The sequence below is a fragment of the Mustelus asterias genome, chromosome 7, assembly GCF_964213995.1.
Source record: "Mustelus asterias chromosome 7, sMusAst1.hap1.1, whole genome shotgun sequence".
Taxonomy (NCBI): Eukaryota; Metazoa; Chordata; class Chondrichthyes; order Carcharhiniformes; family Triakidae; genus Mustelus; species Mustelus asterias.
The window spans coordinates 124,874,067-124,900,442 of record NC_135807.1 but is presented as its reverse complement, the minus strand read 5'-3'; positions in this window follow the sequence as shown (position 1 = coordinate 124,900,442).

The window sequence follows — 26,376 nt, the reverse complement described above, 5'->3', positions numbered from 1 at the left end:
ACATGCATGTGTGTTCATGCATGTGTGTGCGTGTGTTTGCATGCGTACATGTGCCTGCATGTGTGTGCAGGCATTTGTGCATGTGTGTCTGTGTCCATCGGTCTCATTTCACAAACTGAGGCCCATTTTATCTTTGTGCGCTGATGTAAAATGAGTAGCAGGAAACTGGCAGATCACTTTGCATACCTTCCAATTTTTTATTCCGTTGGCCTAGTTTTGGGTGAGAGAGGTGCAAAGTGACCCGGCTTAGCCCTGCACTGGCACTTCAGCACATCTTCATCCCTAGTCATGTGGCTGTTTCACACAGTCTGGCTGTATTATTTATTGAGTCAAACACATTATTAACAAATCTGTCATTGTTGCCAGTAGCTGGCAAGCATTTTTCAGTCACAGGTATCTCATGACATGCCTTCACTTTTACTTAGAATGAAGTCTGACATCCTAATCTGGAAATTTAAAATTGGATTCATGACCTAACTTATTTACAGTTCTTTGAAAATGTGGGACTTGCACATGAATGGACATTACTCAGTGACTGCACACTCTATTGATCAAATGCGTCCTTGTGAGGCTACTTGGAATTTGTTTTAAATTTTACCACAGTGTCTTGGAAATGATTTTATGAGGAAATCCAAACTTTCTTTGCGCATAAACTGGAACAAGTCTAAAGAAATGCAGAAATAAGAGTTCATCTATTTTTACCCTTTTGATAATGTTTCAAATAATGTTTTAAAATTCTCATCATTGCTTTCAAAACCTTCCATAGCCTCAACCCTCCCTTTCTCCAACTCTCGAACTCTCTGAGATTTCTGCACTCCTCCAATTCTGGTCCCTTGCATATCCCTGGTTTTCATCACTCCACCATTGGTGGCCAAGTGTTCAGCTACCTGCGTCCTAACCTCTGGAATTCTCTTCTTAAACCCTTCTTCCCCACTATTTCTCTTTCTCCAGATTCATCAGAATGTTCCCAGGGCTCCAAGTGTTAGGCTATGAGGAGAGCTTACATAAGCTAGTCTTGTATTCGCTGAAACGTAGAAAATTAAAGGGTGATTGTATAGAAAACAGGGAATGGGATCTTCCAGCCCCGCTTACCCAAAGGTGGAACATCCCACATAAGGTCAACGGACCTTTGCATGGTCCGCCCCTCGCCCGCTACGATTCCCTTGGCGAGCGGGACAGGAAAATTCCCTCCTTTATCTCAGACCCAGAGTTCTGCAGGGTAGTATCCCACGCCCAACCACCTTCAGCTGCTTCATCAATGACCTTCCTTCCATTATAAGATCAGAAGTGGGGATGTTCCCAATTACACAATGTTCAGCACTATTAGTGATTTCACAGGTACTGAAGCAGTTCATGTCCAAATGCAGCAAGACCTGGACAATATCCAAGTTTGGGCTGACAAATGACAAGTAACGTTCACGCCATACAAGTGCCAGGCAATGACCATCTCCAACAAGAGAGAATCTAGCCATCGCCCCTTGACATTCAATGACATTACCACCACTGAATCCCCCACTATCAATATCCTGGGGGTTACCATTGACCAGGGCTAGCCATGAGCAGGTCTAAGGCTACCAGAATAGGTCAAAGGCTAGGAATTCTGTGGCAAGACGTTTACCTCCTGACTCCCATAAGTTTGTTCACCATCAACAAGGCACAAGTCAGGAGTGCGATGGAATACTCTCCATTTGCCTGGATGAGTGCAGCTCCAACAACACACAACAAACCTGAAACCATCCAGAAGCCCTCTTGATTGGCACCCCATCCACAAATATTCTTTGATTTGATTTGATTTATTATTGTCACATGTATTAGTATACAATGAAAAGTATTGTTTCTTGTGCCCTATATAGACAAAGCATACCATTCATAGAGAAGGAGAGAGTGCTAAATGTAGTGTTACGTTCATAGCTGGGGTGTAGAGAAAGATCAACTTAGTGCGAAGTAGATCCATTCAAAAGTCTGATGGCAGCAGGGAAGAAGCTGTTCTTGAGTCGGTTGGTACGTGACCTCAGACTTTTGTATTATTTTCCCGAAGGAAGAAGGTAGAAGAAGGTATGTCTGGGGTGTGTGGGGTTCTTAATTATGCTGGTTGCTTTGCCAAGGCAGCGGGAAGTATAGACAGAATCAATGGATGGGAGGTTTGTTTGCGTGATGGATTGGGCTACATTCACAACCCTTTGTAGTTTCTTGTGGTCTTGGGCAGAGAAGGAGCCAGACCAAGCTGTGATACAACCAGAAAGAATGCTTTCTATGGTGCATCTGTAAAAGTTGGTGAGAGTTGTAGCGGACGTGCCAAATTTCCTTAGTCTTCTGAGAAAGCACTGGTGGGCTTTCTTAACTATAGTGTCGGCACGGGGGGACCAGGACAGGTTGTTAGTGATCTGGACACCTAAAAACCTGAAGCTCTTGAACATTTCTACTTCGTCCCCATTGATGGAGACAAATGTTGATTGATTCATACATCTTATTGGGTTAATAATTCTATATGAATGTGAAGCTGTTGACGTTACCCATCTTGATTTGGACTGCTGCACCCAATTACTAAAAGTTTTACTCTTTTCTCCTGATTCTTACATGTTGAAAGTCCAGCTGTTTTGCTTGCCCAGATGTGTTGGTAAATTGGCTCACTGCCTAACATTGCTAACATCTGGCAAAGATACACCCCGTGATGTGATTGCACTGGTTCCTGGTTAGACGTGCTCCTGCGAAATGGAACTATCACCGCGATTGACAACAAGTCTACAATCTGTGCAAGTTCTTCAGGAGCGGTGGGGGCGGGGAGGGGGCAGGGGTGGGGGGGGCGGTGGGGGGGGGGGGGCGGTGTCAGCAACGTTTGAACTTAAAGTAGCCACAAGTTGGAAGAAAAAAGTGTTACTGCGAGGTGAGTAGCTGCTAAGTAAACATACTCAATGCATATCACTTTAAAGCCGAGATCTAAATTGACAGCCCGTGACACAGCACGTCCTATTTATCCACTAAAACTAAAAGAAATCACACGTAACTTCTTTTGTGGCAGCTTCCAGCATGAAACCTAGGGAAAATGCTTCCCAAGTTCAGCATCATCTGTGATGCATAAAGATCATATTTCAAAAGGAACTTTCCTTCATTCTCTGGTAATTTCATTATTATATATCTCCACCACTCAGTGTGCAATTACCAAGGACGTACTGTCAAGGAGGTGGATTATAAACAGCATCAAGCAGCAGAGTCGGACAAGTGGGCACTATGAGGTTCTGAAATTATTATAATATCAAAGAAATGCCATGAGGTTTTCCTTTTTGAAATTCCATATAATGTGGGTATAGTCTTTTCACCGATGTAGTGTAAGGGGCTCCATATTCTCTTTTTTTTCCCCCCCCCTCTCCTGGAAACCGAAAACCAGTAATCCCTTAAGAATGCAGCGCAAATCAAAAGCTCAGGGTGAGATTAGCCCTGAAGAAAGGGGGAATTCTACAGACGGCTCCTCAACACACTTCTAATGAATGGTGTATCATTACAGCTCCACATGGAGTAGTGTTGCTGCCGAAAGACAGATTGTGCTGAAGTGGAGAAAAAGGATACGTGGGAACAGTTTGCGAAATCAGGGTACTGTGCCGAATTAGTGACCAAATAACTCTGACTTAACCCTTTCACCCATACTTGCCAATATGCAAGAACTCAGGCCAGTACCTCCATGGCTACAAATCCCTTTCTATGTCAGTGAGGAAGTTCCGTCCACCGTTAGGGGTGAGGCAGGGCCTCAATCTCTCACTTTCCTGCTTTGGCTGAACCCAGCCTGACCTTCAGTCACATCGAACCTGAACCCGCAGCTCGAACGATTGAGAACACAGTAAGAAGTCTCACAACACCAGGTTAAAGTCCAACAGGTTTATTTGGAACCGTGAGCTTTCGGAGCGCCGCTCCTTCATCAGGTGAGTGGAGAGGTGGGTTCACAAACACGGCATATATAGACCGAGACACAATTGCAAGACAATGGTTGGAATGAGAACCCGGTGCCAGAGGGAGGAGCGAGAATCTGTCTCCGCTCCCACATTTGTTCAACTCCTGTTTTTAGCTATTGCATTGGGGCTCTGTCGCTTCAAGAGAAATACCTGCGCTGCGGTTCTGTCAAGTTGAAGGAAATCAAAGTTCTGAATCTGCTGTTATGATTTGGAGGGATCGGCTGGACAGCTCCTCAAACGATTCAGCATGAACACCTATCAATGATTTATCACTGAAATTATTTCACAAAAGACACTCTCTGCTTTTCATTAATCTGTATATTACAGCGAATTCCAATTCTCTTCCCACGCCGAGTGGTGCACCAAGGCAGATTTTTGTCTGCTTCCATAGCTAGTAATTCCCGGAATAGGTCGCTAGTCTGTCTTATAGCTTGAGAGAGGCCAATGAACATCAAGCATGGTGGACCAGGAGTCTCTGCCACTCCTGGAAGGATTTGCAGGTTGATAGTTGCCCTGTTTGGTCATGTTATGAATGCGCCTTCCTTGGTCATCAAGCCTCAGGGTGGACGCAGATTCATAGAATCATAGAATCCTTACAGTGCAGAAGGAAGCCATTCGGCCCATCGAGCCTGCACTGGCACTAATCCCAATCAATCCCCGGAAACCCATGTATTTATCCTGCTAATCTCCCCAACACTAAGAGGCAATTTACATGGTCAATCAACCTAAACCACACATCTTTGGAGTGTGGGAGGAAACCAGAGCACCCAGTGGAAACACCCAGAGGAAACCCATACAGGCACAGGGAGAATATGCAAACTCCAGGCACAGGGAGAATATGCAAACTCCACACAGTTACCCAAGGCCAGCATTGAACCTGGGGTCTCTGGTGCTGTGAGGCAGCAGTCCTAATCATTGTGCTGTTAGGAATGGGTTAACTGCAACCTTCCACTTCAGACCTAATTTGTATGTTAATTGTTTAATAGTACTCACCGGGATATATAAAGGGGTTACAGGTGGCACTGGGTATTAGGTGTGTGTGTATGTGAAGTTGTAAAAGAGAATAAAGTGAGTTTGTGAAGAAGTGGGACTTATATCATCTTTTATTACTGGACTGCAACTGAGAGGCTTAAAATGTGCCACTGTGCCGCCCTTTACTGTGGGGAGACAGCAGAATTCGAAGCTGGAGCTTCTGGCTCAGAGGCAGGGACGCTATCCACTGTCCCTCAAAACCGCCTTGTTACAGGGAGAGAGATCCAGAAAGTCCAAAATGTTAGAACCATGTCGCGAGCAGCATTTCCGCTCAATAAAGAAAAGGGCGAGATGGAGACTCAACCTTTCATCAACTGAGTGTTTTGTTTTGTTCTTTGGATGAGGACAGAAGTGCCCCCAATAGATAAATTCTTGCAACATCTGCAGAAGATTGATATTGCTTCAGGACACTCTCACTTCCTCACACTGCTCTCGGTGTACTCAATCAGATTGTTGTAACTCACTTAGTGCCCGCATTGATTGTTCTAAACATAAAAGTGACCAGTTTGAAGTGAGTAAGAAATAATCTAGACTGAAGAGCATGCTGAATTATTCTTGACTGTTCTTGGTGCAGATATACTTGGGGAAAGTTTCCTCCTGTTCTGCGTTCAATGGAATTGTAGCTGTGAGCATGAAGTTTGTGTTTATGGTTTTGCTACAAATAGCACATGGATTACATCTTCCCTGATTGTTAGCGACAGTGGATATGTAGGGGATAGTAAACCTGGTTCCCAGATGTTGAAAATGTTTTTCCTTCGCCTCATACTGTTGCGATTAAGCAACGCTGTAGTGTTTCTCATATCAGGAGCTGTGTGGAGGAGCAGTTTGATCCTTGAGAGAGATCCATCATTTCCAAAAATAAATGCCTTGAAACAGGAGTCCAATTAGCATTATTTCCATGAGTTGCAGCTTCAAGTAGCAATTTGCCAATTGTTTGCTCCGATTTACTATTGGCTGAACTGGGTATAGGACAGTGGGCGGGATGTTCTGGCTGCCTTCGCCCTGAAACCAGAAAATCCTGCCCAAGGTCAACGGTCCTTCCCATGGTCCGTCCTTCGTCCGCTCCGATTCCTGTGTCGGGCAGAATGGGAAAATTCGCCCCATAATTATCAGATTCCGATGTCAGGACATTTGAGATTTGCAGCTTTCTGTCACTGTGTTCCCCACATTTGCCCATTTAGATGAGGCAGTGGTATAGTGGTATCGTCACCAGACTAGTAATCCCGAGACCCAGAGTATTGCTCTGGGGACCCGGGTTCGAATCCCACCACTGCAGATGGTGAAATTTGAATTTTTTTTAAAAATTCAGAATTAAAAGTCTAATGATGACCATGAAACAATTGTCAATCGTCATTAAAACCCATCTGGTTCACTAATGTCCATCAGGGAAGGAAATCTGCCATCCTTACCTGGTCTGATCTACATGTGACTCCAGAGCCACAGCAGTGTGGTTGACTCTTAAATGTCCTCAGGGATGGGCAATGAACTAATGAAAAAAAAAGCTTTCCTATCAAGGTGACTGGACAAAGTACAGAACTTGTATCTCAGGCTATTTATTCCTCCATTTGGTCCAAAGATGTGTGGGTTAGGTTGGTTGGCCATGCTAAATTGCCCCTTAGTGTCAGGGGGGCTAGCAGGGTAAATACGTGGGATTACAGGGATGGGGCCTGGGTAGGATTGTTGTTGGTGCAGGCTCGATGGGCCAAATGGCCTCCTTCTGCACAATAGGGATTCTATGATTCTATGTTTCCCTGGTGAGAAGACAAGGATTAAAGTGCACTTTTCTTCCAGCTCTTTGCAGGACATATCACCAATGCAAAAGTCTATGTATGTTTCTTGACATTTGAAGTTTTAACAAAGCCATAATAGACAGAACATTGGCCTTTACTGCTTGACCAGAAGTTGGAATTCACATTGGAAGTGGTGTGTTACAGTTCATTCAGGACACGTGCTGTGACAACATGCACTTCTTATATGCATCTTGTGATGGCACTGGCTCCAATGTTCTCTCCATCACATGGCTGACCAGGAATCTCTCCTGTTCTTACCACCTGCATGTCTTGGAAGGATTCGCAGGTTGGTGCTCAATCTGTTTTGGCTGCATTGTGAACGCACGTTCCTTGGCCATCATGTCCTGCGGTGTCCTATGGGACTCAAACCTTGGAGCTTCTGGCTCAGAGGCCGGGGGACTACCCGTGGTGCCAAAAGACCTCCACAAACAATGGGTCAATGGAGTTTTACCTATGTGGGGAAGCTAGCAGCCCTCCATTGCAGCCTGGCATCATAAATGTGAGTTAAAATCCCATCATGGGAGCTTCAATTTCATCAATTAAATAAATCTGAAATAAAAAAATAGTATCTGGAATGGTAGCAATGAAACAACCAGATTATTGTACAAACCCAACTGATCCAAGAATGTCTTAGAGAGAAGACTGAGAATGAGAGAGAGAGAGAGAGACAGCGACTGGAATTTAACCACCCTGCTCACCACAGGAATTGGAGCAGGCAGGGGGGGGCAGGGGGGGCAAACCATGGGAAGGTCAGTTGACCTTGGGCGGGATTTTACAGTTTTAGGACGAGTGAGGCTGTAAAATCCCATCCAGAGAGTGAGAGACAGAGAGAGCGACTGAGAGAGATAGAAAGAGGGAGAGAGAGAGAGAGGCAGACAGAGAGCATGGCATGAACAGGCAGTAAAATTGTACCCTCCATTTTGCTGGCCCAGAAATGTGGTTGACTCGTAACTGCCCTCTGTCATAGCCTAGCCAGTTATGTCAAAACACTATGAAAGGTCCACCTTCTCAAGGACAATCAAGGATGGGCAATCAATGCTGGCCTTGCAAGTGATACCACATCCTGTGAATGAATATTTTTTTAAAAGCATTGAGTTTGCAATCGTATGCACTTCAGGATAAGAGACAAGTAAAGTAGTCCGTTAATGTAGGGTGTTGGCTGTTGGATAAGTTATTCTTGTGTATGTGATATAACGACATATGCGATCTCCTGCTTATCATTCATTTATCCAAGCACAAAACGGCCTTAAAAAAATTGTGAAACAGGCAGGAATGATTAAGGGGCAGGAGTTCACAAATTTAAAGCATTTACCCATTTTATTCATCCACTGAACAACTCTACTCAATTAGCACAGACAGGAATTTCACCCAACGCTTTGATCAATTAATTAAAAATGCCTCAGAGCATTTCCTTAAGAAGGAACCTTAAATCCCTTCTCACATCGCTTATATGTCCAACCCTGGTCTTTTCTGCGCTTCCCTGCCCTCAGGTCCACCAGTGTAACGTCCTAACTATGTTAAGGGTTGTGGGTTTTAATCCAAAAGAGATGTGGTTGCATGCGTATGTTCAAACTAACAACAACAGATTTATCCTCGAACCTCTTGCCTGTACAGAGCACAAACTGAAATTAAAAAGCAGCAGCCTGTGTAACACCCTAATGATATCGCCATCAAATCATGTGACTGGCTCTTAAAGCAATCATGCAACCATTTAAATAAATAACCACCAGCTTTCACATAACCTAAATCCTATCCTCTCAAACACTTACCCCAATGCCCTCCACCTATTCTCTCAATCTTTAAAAGCTTTTTTCCAAACTTATCTTTTCAGCCAAACATTTTAGTCATCCCATCCCAGTTTTCACATCTTTTGAATCTCTGGAGAGCTCCTTGGGGCACTTTCAAAGCTAAACACACTGCATAAATACACGTTCCTGTTGGACGAAAGGTTTCAGCGAAGCTATCTTGGGAGAGGGAGATCTTTATTGTGGAAAGAGCATTGCAGATTTCCTGACTACAATGCAATCATTTATAACACCGCACACAGACCAAAATTGTGCTATCGTTATGGAACTCTTTAGACAATTTTATTTTGAATTTCTGTAAAGATAGCCAGGGAATCTATTGCTTGACAACATACTGGCATGGTGGCACAGTGGTTAGCACTGCTGCCTCACAGCGCCAAGGACCCGGGTTCAATTCCCGGTTTGGGTCACTGTCAGTGCAGGGTTTTCACATTCTCCCCGTGTCTGCGTGGGTTTCCTCCCACAGTCCAAAGATGTGCGACCTAGTTGATTGGCCATGCCAAATTGCCCCTTAGTGTCAGGGGGACTAGCTAGGGTAAATACATGGGGCTCTTGGGATAGGGCCCAGGTGGGATTTGTGGTCAGTGTTGACCTGATGGGCTGAATGGCCTCCTTCTGCTCTCTAGATTCTATGATTCTATCTGAAGATATTGATAACACCCACCAACTCAAAAGTATTGAACCAAACTTGATCCAAAAGGTGGTGCAGAAAGCTTTTCTGCTGGGTTTTTAACTGTTAAATCAAGTGTGTAAGGAGTTAATCCAAAAGAGATGTGGCTGCACAAGTATCAAATATAACCCTATTTGAAATGTTCACTGATTCCTGCTGAACTTATAATTTTTGGGGGGGGTTGGGTTGGGTGAATAATTTGGAAATACACAGTTTTCATTCAGCAGGAGTGGACACCAGAAACTTGGCTCTACTCCTTGATTGGAATCAGAGAATCTCTACAGTGCAGAAAGAGGCCATTCTGCCCATCGAGCCTGCGCCAACAACAATCCCACCCAGGCCCTATTCCCATAACCCCATGTATTTATCTTGCTAATCCACCTGACACTAAGGGGTAAATTAGCATGACCAATCCACCTACCCCGCACATCTTTGGACTGTGGGATGAAACCGGAGCACCCGGAGGAAACCCATGCAAATACGGGGAGAGCGTGCAGACTCCACACAGACAGTGACCCGAGCCGGGAATCGAACCCGGGTCCCTGGCACTGTGAAGCATCAGTGCTAACCACTGTGCCACCGTGCCGCCCACTGTCACCCACCCCCTTCATCTACAAATTTCCTCTTTGCAACGCATGGGCAGATGGCCTAAACTGGTCACCCATACCCAATACACACTTCCATTGAGCATAGCTCTGCTGCCGTAGGACTGCTAAGTCGTAAAGTGTCTTCCATTTTACCTTTTAATTGCTGGGCACTTGCGGGAAAAAGAACAGTTGAGGCAATTCGTCTAGTAAATGCCGCAGTGCCTTCAGAGTCTGCTACTAAGTCTGTTTTAGTTATTAATCAATAGCTCCATAGCAATGCCCCATCAGATCTTTTCCCATATTTATTTCCCTTCTAAATCCTCAGCTGCTGTATCCTTAATTGTTTGCTCCACTTGCAATAAATTGAACACCGTGGGACTCCCAACAGACAGAGGAATGTCATATAACTGCATTAAGCCCTCAGCCAGCGATATTGCCAAGGGTAAGTTATAGCTTACTAAAAAAAATTGACAAAATCGCCTTTGAAGTTACAGGAATTTGTTGAACACAGTGCAGCGTGTGAAACATCAGCCTTGCACCTATGACCTGAGTTCAAATCCCAGCCCAAATTAATGACCAAGGCATTCTCCTCGCTGATGTCGGAATCTGACGTGAAGTTGAGTCTGGGAAATCTCAATTCAGTTGTTACTTTCCATGGGGGCTCCCCCTTCTAAACTGGCACTAAATGGGAAGTTTGGGACCAAAGGGTGACTGGTGTGTGTGTGGGGAAATGGAAAATGGGGTTCTCCTCTGTAATTGGGGCAGGGCACATGGTTCCAAGTCATCATGTTGCAACAATAAATAGGGGCCACCACCCAATAGTGCCAGGGGGCTCTGTAGTATTGGGTGTGGAGGCCTGAGATCTAATCCTCATACAGTCAGCACATTACATTGCAGGCAGGAAACACCCAGGAGACCCGAATGAACACAAAACACATTCAGTTCATGAGCTGTCTTTTAAATAAGCTTTCCTCCACAACAGGCACTAAAACCCGGCGAGATGCAGAAATGACCTTCGATTCTCCCGTTTAGCACGCTCCTTGCAATATGGCCACCCAGGGTTTATGTCCTTTCATTTGCTTGACTTCCCCAATCGGCCTTGGCTGACTGTGCGGAGTCTGCACATTCTCCCCATGTCTGCGTGGGTTTCCTTCAGGTGCTCCGCTTCCTTCCACACTCTAAAGATGTGCAGGTCAGGTGGATCGGCCATGCTAAATTACTCCTTCGTGTCCCAAGATGCATAAATTAGCAGGATAAATACGGGTGTTATGGGATAAAACTCGATGGGCCAAACGGCCTCCTTCTGCACTGTAGGGATTCTATGATTCTATGAATTTAGAGGTCTCTGTATCCCATGGGATTCTTTATTGAAGTGTTGGCATTTTAAGGGCAGCCAGAAGCCTCCTTTATAGAAGCCAGTTGCTTGACATCATGGTCCCCTGACTCCATGACACATTTGTCGCTAACCTCTCAGTCCTGGGAGAACCATAAAAATATTTCAATATCGATCAAGGTCATCTCAGTTGGGGTGCTGTTCTTGGCAGTGAACAGTACTATATTATTGTCCCCAGAGAGTCAAAGAGACAGCTAAACTTATTCACTCACAGAATCAAGGCAGTGCAGGAGAGGCCAGTAGTTATTGCCCATCCCTAATTAATATTTCAGATGGTAGTTAAGAGTCAACAACATTGCTGTGGTTCTAGGCCGGAGCAGGTAAAAATAGCAGATTTTCTTCCCAAAAGTACTTTAGCGAACCAAATGGGGTTTTCTATACCAATTTGGTAGTTTCACACTATTTTTTTAATTTAAATTCCGGATTTTATTTAATTGATTGAATTTAAACTCCACAATTGCTTTATTGCGGGATTTGAATATTTGTGGGTCATTTATTCTGGCCTCTGATTACCAGTCCGTTAGAATAACCACCATACCACTGCTCCCGAGTGCGTCATAGAAGAATTATAGATTCACTGCAGTGCAGAAGAGGCCATTTAGCCCGCCAGGTCTGCACCAACTCTCTGGAGTATTTTATCCAGGCCCTCTCCCCCACCCTATCCCTGTAACCCCACGCATTTACCATGGTCAATCCATCTAACATACACATCTTGGAACACTAAGGGTCAATTTAGCATGGCCAATCCACCTAACTTGCACATCTTTGGACTGTGGGAGGAAACCGGAGCACCCGGAGGGAACCCACGCAGTCACGAGGAGAACGTGCAAACTCCACACAGACAGTGACCCAAGGCCGGAATCGAACCCAGATCCCTGGCGTTGTGAGGCAAAAACGCTAATCAGTTTTCACTTGTGGAATCCAGGCAAGAGTTTCACCAAAAGATCCATTCAGCCCAGTTCACTTCCTAATGCATCCCTGAACTCTGTACCTCCACGTTTGTCTGTTCAATTTTTAATTACAATGGAGTTGCGACAAGCGCTTTGCATCGATCACAGATCAGAGGGAAGTGAGTAGTTGGTTTTACATTTACGGTAAAAAAATTACGTAGTAACTGGCAATAACTGAGAAATAACAGACCTTAACAATGTAAGATCTGTAAGTTATTTGGCACATTGATGTTATCAACCTGAATTTCAACTGCAAGTGATTAAATAGTCTTGCAACACAATCAAGGCTTTTATCTAAAGCATCGCATTTAATACTGAGCAGACACGGGGAGAATTGCAAACTCCACTCAGACAGTGACCCAAGCCAGGAATCGAACCTGGGTCCCTGGCACTGTGAGACAACAGTGCTAACCACTGTGCCACAATGCCACCCTGGGTTGGTATTGACTGGAAGGCTGGTGTGAATCAGTTTGGTGTCCGTAGCAAGGCGGTTCGATCCATTGTTTTAGCTCAGGTGGATTTGGAACCTGCTCCATGGTGGAGATTGCAGCATTGCAGGTCAGACCTGCTTTCGGGCAGAGAACGGAAGCAGAAATGCTCTTACAGACTTGAATTCAATTCCAAGTATTTTAACACTGAGGAAGCATGTTTTTGACAAATTCTTCCAAAAACACTCTTGCCTCGTTCATACTTTACCTAACTGCAAATCTAAGTTTACCTGTATTTTTTTCATTATTCATTCAAGGGATGTGGGCTACACTGGCGAGGCCAGCATTTAGTGCTTATCCCTAATTGCAGTGGAGAAGGTGGTGGTGAGCTCCCTTCTTGAACCGCTGCAGTCTATGAGGTGTAGGTACACCCACAGAGCTGTTAGGGAGGGAGTTCCAAGATTTTGACCCAGCGACAGTGAAGGAATGGTGATATATTTCAAAATCACAATGGTGATTGGCTTAGAGGAGAACTTCCAGGTGGTGGCGTTCCCAGATATCTGCTGCCCTTGCCCTTCTAGATGGTAGTAGTCAAGGGTTTGGAAGGTGCTGTTTCGGGAGCCTTGGTGAGTTGCTGTGCATCTTGTAGACAGTACACACTGCTACCACTGTGCATCTGTAATGGAGGGAGTGGATGGGGTGCCAATCAAGCGGACTGTTTTGTCCTGGGTAGTGTCAAGCTTCTTGTGTGTTGTTGGAGCTGCACTCATTCAGGCAAATGGAGAGGATTTCATTACACACCTGACTTGTGCCTTGTAGATGGTGGACAGGCTTTGGGAAGTCAGGAGATGAGTTACTTGCTGCAGGATTCCTAACTTCTGACCTGTTCTTGTAGCCACACTATATAGCTAGGCCAGTTCAATTTCTGCTCAATGGTAGCCCCAAGATGTTAATAGCAGGGGATTCAACAATGGTAATTCATTGAATGTCAAGGGGTAATGGTTAGATTCTCTCTTATTGGAGATGATCATTGCCTGGCACTTGTGTGGCACCAAAATTACTTGGCCACTGGTCAGCCCAGGCCTGGATATTGTCCAGCTCTTGTTGCATTTGGATGTGGACTGCTTCATTATCTGAGAAGTCACGAATGGTGCTGAATATTGTGCAGTCATTAGCAAGCATCCCACCTCTGATCATATGATGGAAGAAAGGTCATTGATGAAGCAGTTGATGATGGTTGGGCCTAGGACACTACACTGAGGACCCCCTGCAGTGATATTCTGGAGCTAAGTTATCTGACCTCCAACCAGCTCAACCTTCTTCCTTCGTGCGAGGTATGAGTCCAACCAGTGGAGAGTTGAGCCCCGCATTCCCATTAACTATTTATTGTTACGTGGGAAGTTTTGAGACAGAATGAGAGGGCAGGTTTCTCAGTAAGTAGTCAGCACAGCCAAAGGCCTGAAGCAGAACTAAGGCATGAGAATTGTGAGGTGGGAGTCTGAGAAGAGAAGCGGCAAGTTAAAACTGCAACGTTGCAAGGTAAAGCTCATCGTTCAACACCAGACCAAAGCTTGACTCCTCATTTTATTTCTTTACTTGCTGGATCAAGATACTCTCCAGACAATTCAAAAATTGAATTTATTTTCACTTCATATCTAATTACAGTAGTTGTCACTGAATCATAGAATCTCTACAGTATAGAAGGAGGCCATTTGGCCTGTCGGGCCTGCACCAACAACAATCCCACCCTATCCCTGTAACCCCATATATTTACCCTGCTAATCGCCCTGAAACTAGGGTCAATTTAGTGGTCAATCAACCTAACTCACTCACCTTTGGACTGTGGGAGGAAACCGGAGCACCCGGAGGAAACCCAGGCAGACACGGGGAGAATGTGCAAACTCCACACAGATAGTGACCCAAGCCGGGAATCGAACCTCGATCCCTGGTATGAACGTAACTCTTTCAACCCCTCTACTGGCTCCGACTTAATTGACACACTTATTCTCTGCCATCCAGTATCAGATGAGCAGAAGTTTCCTCCAATGGAGAGAAGACAAGCTCTATTCCCAGGATATTCCCAGGATTCACAACTTTGGCAGACCACGAGACCCTGATATAAGTTTTGACCCTACATTGGAGAGTGTCCACTTCCACCTCCATAACATCAGCCATCTTCACCCTTGCTTATCTGTCCCTCAGACTCCATCAATGTTGAACCATCCAGCCTCCCAATTTCCATGAATTTAAGCTCATCCAAAACCCTGTCACTCACATTCTAACTCCCACAAATCCCGTTCACCCCTGTGCTCACTGACCTGCATTGGCTCTTGATCCCACAATGCCTCCATTTTGAAATTCTCACGCTTATTTTAAATCCTTCCATGACTTCTTTCATCCCTGTCTCAGTTACCTCCCTCAACTCTACAACCAAGAACAACAAAGAACAGCACAACACAGGAACAGACCCTCCGGCCCTCCAAGCCTGCACCGATCACGATGCCTGCCTAAACTAAAACCGTATGCACTTACAGAGTCCGTATCCTTCCATTCCCTATTCATGTATTCATCTCATTGCCCCTTAAATGCTGTTATCATACCTGCTCCCACCACCTCCCCGGGCAGTGCGTTCCAAACATTCACCACCCTCTGTGTAGAAAACTTGCCTCGCACATCTCCTCTAAACTTTTCCCCACGCACCTTAACCCTATGTCTCCTAGTACTTGACTTTTCTACCCTAGGAAAGAGCTTATGACTATCCACTCTGTCCATGTCACTCATAATCTTGTAAACCTCTATCAGATCGCCCCTCAATCTCCGTCATTCCAGTGAGAACAAACCAAGTTTATCCAATCTCTCCCTACATAACCCTCCAGGATATGTTAGCTCCTTTAATTCTGGCCTCTTGCCAGATACCCAGCGCTCCACCATTTGTGACCATGCCTTCAGCTACCTATAGGCCCCAAACTCTAGAATTCCCTTCCTTAACCACTCTGCATGCCTCAAGGTGCTCCTTAAAACCTAACACCTTGACCTTGCTGGCACCTCCATGTTTGTGGATGTGGTCACACTGGATAGAGGAGCTGGTGTCTCCCCCATCCAGATATCATGTAGAATATGAAGGTATGGCTACACTCAGTTTCTGCCTCAGGTGACATTTAAGGCTATAGTGTGCAGCAATTTGCCCCAAACACGGTGCGGGATCTACATTAAAAGATGTTGATTTTGATTCCTTGACTGAACAAGAGTGCACAGGTTTGTCCGACTATTGGAGGACTCCACAACTTTCCTCATTGAAATTTAGCCTGTGAACTGCGAGGACATTAAACAAAATGGAGCCAGCAGCATAACTCAAACCCCTTTGATGGCACGGTGGCACAGCGGTTAGCATTGTTACCTCACAGCGCCAGGGACCCGGATTCGATTCCTGGCTTTGCTCACTGTTTGTGTGGAGTTCGCACATTCTCCCCGCGTCTGCATGGGTTTCCTTGGGGTGCTCCAGTTTCCTCCCATACTCCAAAGATGTGCGGGTTAGGTGGATTGGCCATGCTAATTGCCCCTAGTGTCAGGGGGACTAGCTAAGGTAAATGCATAGGGTTATGGGGATAAGGCCAGGGTGGGATTGTGGTCGGTTCAGACTCGATGGACCGAATGGCCTCCTTCTGCACTGTATGATTCTATGATTCTGTGCCCATGGCCAACACATGGCAGAGAAACACCAACGTTTACGATGGTTCTCTATTGCCTTTGTGTGTGGCCACATTTCACCCATTCTCAATACCTTTAACCGAACATGAAACTTTAAAAGGTGCGCTTTTCAACATTACCTCTGGATCATAAAAGGCGCTCATTATAGATTTGTACAAACAGCTGCAAACCGGTCTAGGATGTAGGGGTTTTTTTTCTCTTATCTACAATTACAATGCTGCGGGCAACCACTTCAAAACTTACCCAATTAATACAGCTTTACCAACAATTAGCAGTTAACAATTTACCTCAGAAACCATTCTTCCCTGTGGGAACTGCAAAACGTTAGCCAATGAATTGTGCAGCGGCTGGCTGCTTTCATCCAATTCAGAGAAAGTCTTAAACCCTTAATTCATTACAGCAGATTACTCTGACCCGTCTTTGAGCTCAGCGACCTTAAGGCCGAGGTCTCCCCTCATGGCAGGAACCTTTGTGCCTTTTCGGTCAGCCGTTAAGCTGTGGGCTGCTGTCCTTTTTAGCTTGACCTCTGAAAGTCAAAACTGCTCTGGCTTATTTCTTCTCCCCGCAGTAAAACAAAAAAGGGGAGAATGAAAATGGATGGTAAAACACTTAACATGAAAAAGACGTCAGTGAATGATGGGATTTTTATCAGCCCAGAGTTAACTGAGGTGCTTTTGATGAGATCGGCAGAGATCACGAGAGGTCAAAGGTTTCAGTGGACAATCTGTGAAGTGGAAACGTAATGCTGGCCACAGAATTGATGTGAAGGCAAGGCACAGCGTTGAAGATAGGAATTTGGATTCTGGACTCACCCAGAGTGATGACAGTCTTGCACATGGGCTTTCTGCTGTTGACCTAAGGGTAAATGCTCAAAGAGCTAGAAGTGATTATCATGATTTATAAAACAATCATCATCCAATGAGCAACTTAGTGTCAGTGTTAAATTGCAGGTACTCTGTGGAGTGACGCTCCTATGGACCCATGTTATAACACTGCTTCTACCCTATTACTTAACTGGCTGCACTGAGACTTGCATATGTTTTTTAAAGTTTTCCATTTAAGTTTTATTTTGTTAGTGTTGCAAGTCGACAGGGCAGTGAAGTTACTGTGAAAATCCCCTAGTCGCCACACTCCAACGCCTTTTTGGGAACACTGAGGGAGAACTTAGCATGGCCAATGCACCTAACCGGCACATCTTTGGACTGTGGGAGGGAACCGGAGCACCCAGAGGAAACCCACGCAGACACGGGGAGAACGTGCAGATTCCGCCCAGACAGTGACCCAAGCTGGGAATCAAACTCAGGACCGTGGTGCTGTGAGGCAGCACAGCTAACCACCATGCCACCGTGCCGACCTTTCCATTTCACCGTTCCATTCAATTGTACTAAAAATTGAAGTGAAGAGCAGCTGAGACCGGTACATTGGCTTTAATGTGGTGAAACGTCCCAAGGTGGTTTGCAAAGAACAATTTGGGCAGGAAGCGGGAGAACATTCAAAAGAACCATAAAAGGAAGGGTTAAACAGGTAGGCTTTGAGGGGGATTTTGTGTGTGGGGCAAGTAGGAACTGCAGGGAATGCATAGAAATCCAAGCGTTAACTTAAATCCAACCTGTGTCCGATCAGAATGGAGTTCGGGGAGGGGTAAAAAAGACGCAGTGTTTTGGGGCCGCACTCTCGCCAGGCACAATTTTAACTCTGGGGTTCTGGGAGGCGTGACAGGCCCACACTGCAAGCAGGTCAGGAGCTTGTAAATATTCCAAAGCTTCCCCCTCTTTACAGATTCAGCGGGAAGGATTGTCCGGCAGACTTCTGGCCCTTGGTGACAGAGCCAGATGGAGCTACAGTCCCCGATGTGACTTCCTAATCAGCAACTTTGGGTTCAAAGAACAAAGAACAGTATAGCACAGGAACAGACCCTTCGGCCCTCCAATCCGGCGCTGATCATGATGCCTGTCTGAACTAAAACCATATGCATTTACGGAGTCTGTATCCTTCCATTCCCATCCTATTCATGTATTCATTTAGTTGTCCCTTAAATGCCACTATCGTACCTGCTCCCCCCACCTCCCAGACATTCACCTCCCTCTGGGTAAAAAACCTGCCTCACACAGTGGTTAGCACTGCTGTTTCACAACGCCAGGGACCAGGTTCAATTCCCGGTATGGGTCACTGTCTGTGTGGAGTTTGCACGTTCTCCCCGTGTCCGCATGGGTTTCCTCCGGGTGCTCTGGTTTCCTCCCACATTCTGAAAGACATGCTGGTTAGGGTGCACTGACCAGAACAGGGGCCGGAGTGTGGCGACTAGGGGAATTTCACAGTAACTTCATTGCAGTGTTAATGTAAGCCTTACTTGTGACTAATAAATAAACTTTATTTGACTTTACTTTAAATTTTTTCCCACACACCTTAAACCTGTGTCCTTCACTTTCCTGTTCAGGATTGCAGTTGCACCCCCCCCAACTCCCCCTCATTGCTGCAGGCCCAATCACAAAGCTAGCAACACTACAGCCTCCTCCAATCCACTGTGAGAGTTGAAGGTCAATCTCCAAGACACTGCCGCGTGCAACCCTGGAGAAAAATCAAGGGGATATTGGGCCAAATTCTCCAGCCTCCCAGCCGTGGGTTTCCCACCAGCAGGAGGTGGCCCGTTGTTTGCTAGCGGTGGGATTTTCGGGTTCCCGCCACTGTCAATGGGAATTCCCACTGATGTCACCCCACGCCAATGGGAAACCCGTGGACAGGGGCGCGCTGCCGGACAGACCAGAAAATCCCGCCGGCATGAATGGCCAGAGAATTCCGGCCATTGTCTTTTTGGTCCTTTTCTTTGAACATTTCTCTTTAACAGATGTAAGAATATTGAAAATTGGAGGATGAAAAGTCTGTTTGGCCAATAGTCAAGCATCATCCAATTGGATAATGAGACCTTTTGCTTCCCAATTGGCTGAGGAAGGCAATGTATCAGACGGATGGATCTGCTGGCTGACTCATGTCAAGAACATGTTGTGATGAAACCTCCAGGGATAAATTTAATCACAGTTGGCAATCCAAAGGTCAGATATGTTCTGGATAGACGGGTTCTGAATGTAGACTGAAGGGAGTCTCTGCACGCCACAACCAACAAGTTTAAAAACAATATTTACTCCCTCTCAACCCAACATTAAAACTGTGGACCCGCCCTGATCCCAATCCTAGCCCCCCGCCCCTCCACCATCCCGATCACCTGACTGACCCTCTCCTAGTTCCCCCACCCTTTACCAACTATGCGGGGGTCTCTGCTACCTGGCCAGTAGGCCCAGAGTTTGAAGCCTATTCCTGTCCAGTAGCTTTAACTTAAATGAGGCCTGCAGTCCAATATCGGAGGAGGTGCCTCAGGCCTAACCTATCCCGGACCAGGGACCATAGGGACACAATGTTTGGGGTTTAGGCATTCCAGTATACAGTGTTACTGAATGTTAGCTGAAGAGGCATTGCTTGGGCTTCTCGTCCTGTCTTCCAACAACATGGCAAGGCAAAAAATCCGTTCAAACGATAATTTATTAGGCCGGAACTTTCCAGCTGATCTTCCAGTCCCGCTGACAGCGCACCCCACAATGGGTTTCACAGGGGGAGGGGTGCATTCAACGGGGTTCCCAGATGAGAAGATCCCGCTGCTGGCCAATGGTGGGCCGCCTTCCACCGTCATGAGAGCAACGCAGTGGGTTACACAGTAAATCCCACCCAAAGACTTATACAAAATATCCTGGAAAATCTGTAGAATCTTGAAGTGATGTTAGCCTGCATGCCCTCTGGGCTGTGTCACTTTCTTCTCTGTTTCCTGAGTTGCAACAAAGATGTACCTCAAAAGTACTTCATTGGCTGTAAAGTGCTTTTGGATGTCTGTCGTTGTGTAAAATGTTGTATAAGTCACTCAAACTAGCCTCCCATCCATTGACTCTGTCTACACTTCCTGCTGCCTCAGAAAAGCAGCCAGCATAATTAAGGACCCCACACATCCCGGACATTCTCTCTTCCACCTTCTCCCATCGGGAAAAAGATATAAAAGTCTGAGGTCACGCACCAACTGACTCAAGAACAGCTTCTTCCCTGCTGCCATCAGACTTTTGAAATGGACCTACCTCGCACTAAGTTAATCTTTCTCTACACCCTAGCTATGATTGTAACACTACATTCTGCACTCTCTCCTTTCCTTCTCTATGAAGGAATGGTATGCTTTGTCTGTGTGGCATGCAAGAACCAACACTTTTCACTGTATACTAATACATGTGACAATAATAAATCAAATCAAACACAAGTCATCCTTTCTTTTTCCTTTTCTTTTGGGGCGAAATGGTAGCACAGTGGTTAACACTGCTGCTTCACAGTGCCAGGGACCTGGGTTTGATTCCCAGCTTAGGTCACTGTCTGTGCGGAGTTTGCTCTGTGGTTGTGTGGGTTTCCTCCAGGTGATCTGGTTTCGCTCCCACATTCTGGTACTGGTTAGGTGCACTGACCCGGACTGTGGCGACAAGAGGAATTTCACAGTAACTTCAATGCAGTGTTAATTACTTGTGACTAAAAAAACTTTAAACTTTTTCTGTACAATTAAATGCAAAGCTAGGAGCAGAGCTTCCAGGATATCAGGATGTGTAATATAAATACTGAATGGTATCAAATCACAAATGAAGCAGCAGGTGTTGAGTCGTGTACAGATTTAAATGATGGGTTGTATTCGATTTTTGTTAACAGGATATGTACCCTAATTGCATTTTTGTCACACTGTTTAACAGCTCGAGGTTGGAAAAGAGCAAGTTTTAACCACATGTGGGTTTATTTCCTTGCATTAAGTTTTGGCAGAGCAGACTTACATACACACACCAACAAGCCAAGATGAACTAGCACTTTCACTGGCTGTCCTAGTAATCAGCTGCCAATGATCCATTGAACGAAAGTCTCAGAGTACGCTAATTGCCTATTAATAGCAGCAGGGGATAAAGCAATGCCGAATGGCCTCCTTCTGCACTGTCAACAGCCAGAAAGTTATAGCCAATGTAACCATGTCATCCATTCTGCAATTATGTCATTATATTAGCAATTGTAACTTGAATTGCGAGATGTTAAGTTATATGGCGCAACTTCGATAAAGTGAGCCCAAATAATGGGCGGCACGGTGGCCCAGTGGTTAGCACTGCTGCCTCACAGCGCCAGGGACCTGGGTTCAATTCCCGGCTTGGATGATTGTCCGTGCGGAGTTTGCATGTTTCTATCCGTGTCTGCGTGGGCTTCCTCCGGGTGTTCTGGTTTCCTCCTACAGTCCATAAGACGTGCTGGTTAGGTGCATTGGCCATGCTAAATTCTCCCTCAGTGTACCCGAACAGGCGCCGGAGTGTGGCGGCTAGGAGAATTTCACAGTAATGTCATTGCAGTGTTAATGTAAGCCTACTTGTGACTAATAAATAAACTTTACTTTACTTTAAATACAACTATTTGTCCTGCATGTCTCTGCTCATATTGGGTCATTGCATTGCGCCTACTGGCCTAGATAACTACATGAGCATTATTAATCGTCCCCCATACCTCTGCGTTCTTTACTGTGAAAGGAACTGAAAGTGTCGACCCTGCTGATTAAAGTGTCAGTTGCCTGGTGATACAAGTTTGATGATTCGCAATTTTGGAAAGAACTGAAGACATACAAATTGAGCGGAAACGTCACTTTGGTATATTGTATATCTCAGGGATATGTAGAGATGACACCAGTTTCTTTGTATGTAATAGGTTTTACTGAAAGTGCTTTAAGATGTCTACTCCATGCTTCTAGCTCTGGCTGCCAGCTCTTTCTGCAGCTTTTGTTTATTTTCCCGAAGTCCACACCCAAGTTCAACTAATCGAGCACAATGAGCATCAATGGGATAGACTCACATAATCAAATACAGGACAATTTAATGCTACAGTCACCTTGGCAACTAACAACAGCCACCCCATGCTGAAAGTTGGCTTGAGTTCTTGTTGACGCACATAGCAGTTAAGCTGGAGTCATGTCCTCACTACCAAACCCCAGTCTGACTCCTTAGTCATTTTAGTCATTTGTGAACTGAACTCCCACTTACCTGACGAAGAAGCAGCGCTCCGAAAGCTAGTGGCTTTTGCTACCTAATAAACCTGTTGGACTTTAACCTGGTGTTGTGAGACTTCTTACTGTGTTTACCCCAGTCCAACACCAGCATCTCCACATCCTTAGTCATTGCCAAACCATGGTCTGGGCACCAAGCCTACTAAGAGTCGGAGACACTTATTGATGAATATTTAGTTATTGCAACACATACAGAGTACCAGTGTTGCCCATTTATTTATCCAGTACAGTACATTTCATTCTTCTGCATTAAATGCCATCCTCCAATTGCTCTGGCCACTTTTATATTTTGTCTAATCATTCTGAATTTCTGAGATCTCACCTTTGATCCCACTGCCTGACCCAACTTGGGAACACCTCCACATTACTCTCCTCAGGAACCAACATTCCTCCAATTTGGATGATAAATAATGCTGATGCCCCACTGTGTGTTTATGACATGCACAGAAACAGACATAGAAAATAGAAGCAGGAGTAGGCCATTTGGCCCTTCGAGCCTGCTCCGCCATTCAACATGATCAAGACTGATCATCAAATTCAATATCCTGACCTTGCCTTCCCCCCATACCCTTGATCCTTTTAGCCCCAAGAGCTATATCTAATTCCTTCTTGAAATCACACAACATTTTGCCCTCAACTACTTTCTGTGGTAGTGAATTCCATAGATTCACCACTCGCTGGGTGAAGATATTTCTCCTCACTGCAGTCCTAAAAGGTTTACCCCTTATCCTCAAATATGACCCCTAGTTCTGGACTTCCCCATCATCGGGAACATTCTTTCTGAATCTACCCTATCCAATCCTGTTAGAATTTTCTCAGTTTCTAATTTAGGAGAGGTGATGGCCTATTGGTATTATCACTAGACTATTAATCCAGAAACTCAGCTAATGTTTTGGGGACCAGGGCAGAGAGTGGAATTTGAATTCAATAAAAGAAATCTGGAACTAAGAATCTACTGATGACCATGAAACCATTGTCGGAAAAATCCATCTGGTTCGCTAATGTCCTTTAACGTGGAGATGTCGGTGTTTGGACTGAGGTGGACACAGTAAGAAGTCTCACAACACCAGGTTAAAGTCCAACAGGTTTATTTGGAATCACAAGTTTTCAGAGCGCTGCTTCTTCATCAGGTGAGCTCATGATTCCAAATAAACCTGTTGGACTTTAACCTGGTGTTGCGAGACTTCTTACAATGTCCTTTAAGGTAAGAAATCTGCCGTCCTTACCTGGTCTGACCTACATGTAACTCCAGAGCCACAGCAATGTGGTTGACTCTCAACGGCCTTCAGGCAACTGGGATTGGGCAATAAATGCTGGCCAGCCAGCGACGCCCATGTCCCATGAATTAATTTTTAAAATCCCTCTCATTCTAACTCCAGTGAATATAATCTGAACCGATTTATATATGACAGTCCTGCCACCCCAGGAATCAACTTGGTAAAGCTTTGCTGCACTCCCTCTATGACAATCACTGAACATCAGGAAGCAACTCAGATTTGACCAATGTCATACAATTGCCCCCACTTCAACGACGTCTGCCAAGAGAAATCTCTCAGACTTCACTTTATTTCTGCAACACACTGATGACATGTTTATATTTTCTTATTTCATCCTTCCCTGGCAGGCATGAATGGTGCATAGTGACAGCAAGAGTGGGAGCTCGTTTCACATTACACCGTGCAAATGGAGCCCTGCGACCAAAGTAGTAGCGTATTGGTATTACCGCACTGCTTCCAAGCCACGCCCAGTACTGAAAATGTAATGTAACGCAGCAGAACTTAATTAAAATGACACAAGCCGCGAGCTCCATTATGCATTCTGTTGGCGTAGCAGACATTACATCAGCTTCACGTGTGTTGAGTTCAGCACAGAGTTCACAAACCATTTTTTCTGCCATTTGGCAAAGTGCCCAACGCTCAAAACCTCAGCGATTTACACACTATCACCAAAAGAAACCTTACAGCATCTTCTCTTCCTATTTTGCCAATGTTTGTAATAAGATGACGGTTTTAGACAGCACATAAGCAGTTATGTAACCTTCGAAAACAAGCCTCTGCCAACAAGCTGTCATTCATCCCCATCACTAATGAACTTTTAAAAGCCACCTCTTCCCTTTTCCAGCGACTGTCTTTGGCAGATGCCAATTGCAGGTCAGTTTCATAGATTTCAAAATCAACCAGACAGGGTCTCTGTGTGCTGATAATGATTTAGTCATTTCTTTAATACTTTTAACTTCCCTTTTTTTATATAGTGTGAACAGGGCCATGGTTTATGTTTAAACGTTTCATAAAAGTTGCTAAAATGTGGATTGCTTCCAGATTACTGGACCCTTCCGAAATGCTGGGTGTGCTGAAATGGGTATTCAATGGCCACACAAAATGGGCTCATAAGTGAATTGGCACCATGCCCAACTTTCTTTCTTGTTGATGTGCCTTAACGGGCACAGTGTGAAATGGTTTGCCAACTCGCTACCAGCCTGATTCACACTACATATAACAAGAAAATACATGCTGGTTAGGTGCATTGGCCATGCTAAATTCTCCCTCAGTGTACCCAAACAGGTGTCGGAGTGTGGCGACTAGGGGATTTTCACAGTAACTTCATTGCAGTGTTAATGTAAGCCTACTTGTGACTAATAAATAAACTTTAACTCCTGGTCTGTTTGGAATATGAATCTATTTCTCTCTCTCGGGCACTGCTCAGTTTATTAAAAACTCCCACCATCTTCTGGAAAGTGCTAATCTCATTTACTAATGCTTACGCCAACTCTTACACACCCAATTTTGATATGATGGGGGGGGAATTTTCCCGTCCAGCCCGCCACGGGAATCGTAGCAGGCGGGGGGAGGAGCGAACCATGCAAATGTCCGTTGACCTCAGGCGGGATTTTCCAGTTTTGGGGCGAGCGCTGCTGGAAAATCCAGCCCAGTGTCTAAGCATGTTGCAACTTTCCCGATGAACAGATTATTTACATGCAATGACTTCAGTTCAGCTCTGCGTCTCCATCGTTCATCCGGAGCAGAATGATCAGTCTACATGGCTAGCCTTTTTCAAATGCTTAACTTTTGAAGATGGTTAATTATTATTGAAGGTGACAGTGCCCTATTATGTTAACACGGTCTTCACAAATTAGGCATTCAATTGGATGGTTTGCACAATTTATCATGCTGAATTTCCATACTACATTGGGTTTTCTTTTAAATTCGTCAAGTGCATGACATGAAATCAGCTTATTGGCAACTAGATTAACACAATAAACTTTAACACATTTCTCAGATCAAAATGAATTAGGAGGAAATAATTGTAGGGATTTCACTGGGATCAATTTAATTCGCTGCACCTCAGTTCATTGCATGAAGCTCTTTGAATTGTTGTCATGTGAAAGATGTTGTATAATGCCAATCACAGAACAGGTTTAAAAGAGGTTCATTCAAAATGCTGCCAAGTTATTTGTCACATTTACAAAACCCATCTATCTGTGGAATTGTATACTGACTTGTGAAATCACTGCAGTGTCCAGAAAGACTTTTTGAAACAGATGAGGGAATTAGACCATAAGATATCGAAGCAGAATTAGGCCATTCGGCCCATCGAGTCTGCTCCACCATTCAATCATGGCTGATATGTTTCTCAAGCCCATTCTCCCGCCTTTTCCACGTAACCTTTGATCCCCTTACCAATCAAGAATCTATCTCTGTCTTAAATATACTCAATGAACTGGCCTCCACAGCCTTCAGTGGCAATGAGTTCCACGGATTCACCACCCTCTAGCTGAAGAAATTCCTCCTCATCTCGGTTCTCAAGGGCCGTCCCTTCACTCTGAGGTTGATCCTAGTCTCTCCTACTAGGAGGTTAAAGTCCAACAGCTTTATTTGGAATCATGAGCTCACCTGATGAAGGAGCAGTGCTCTGAAATCTTGTGATTCCAAATAAACCTGTTGGACTTTGACCCGGTGTTGTGAG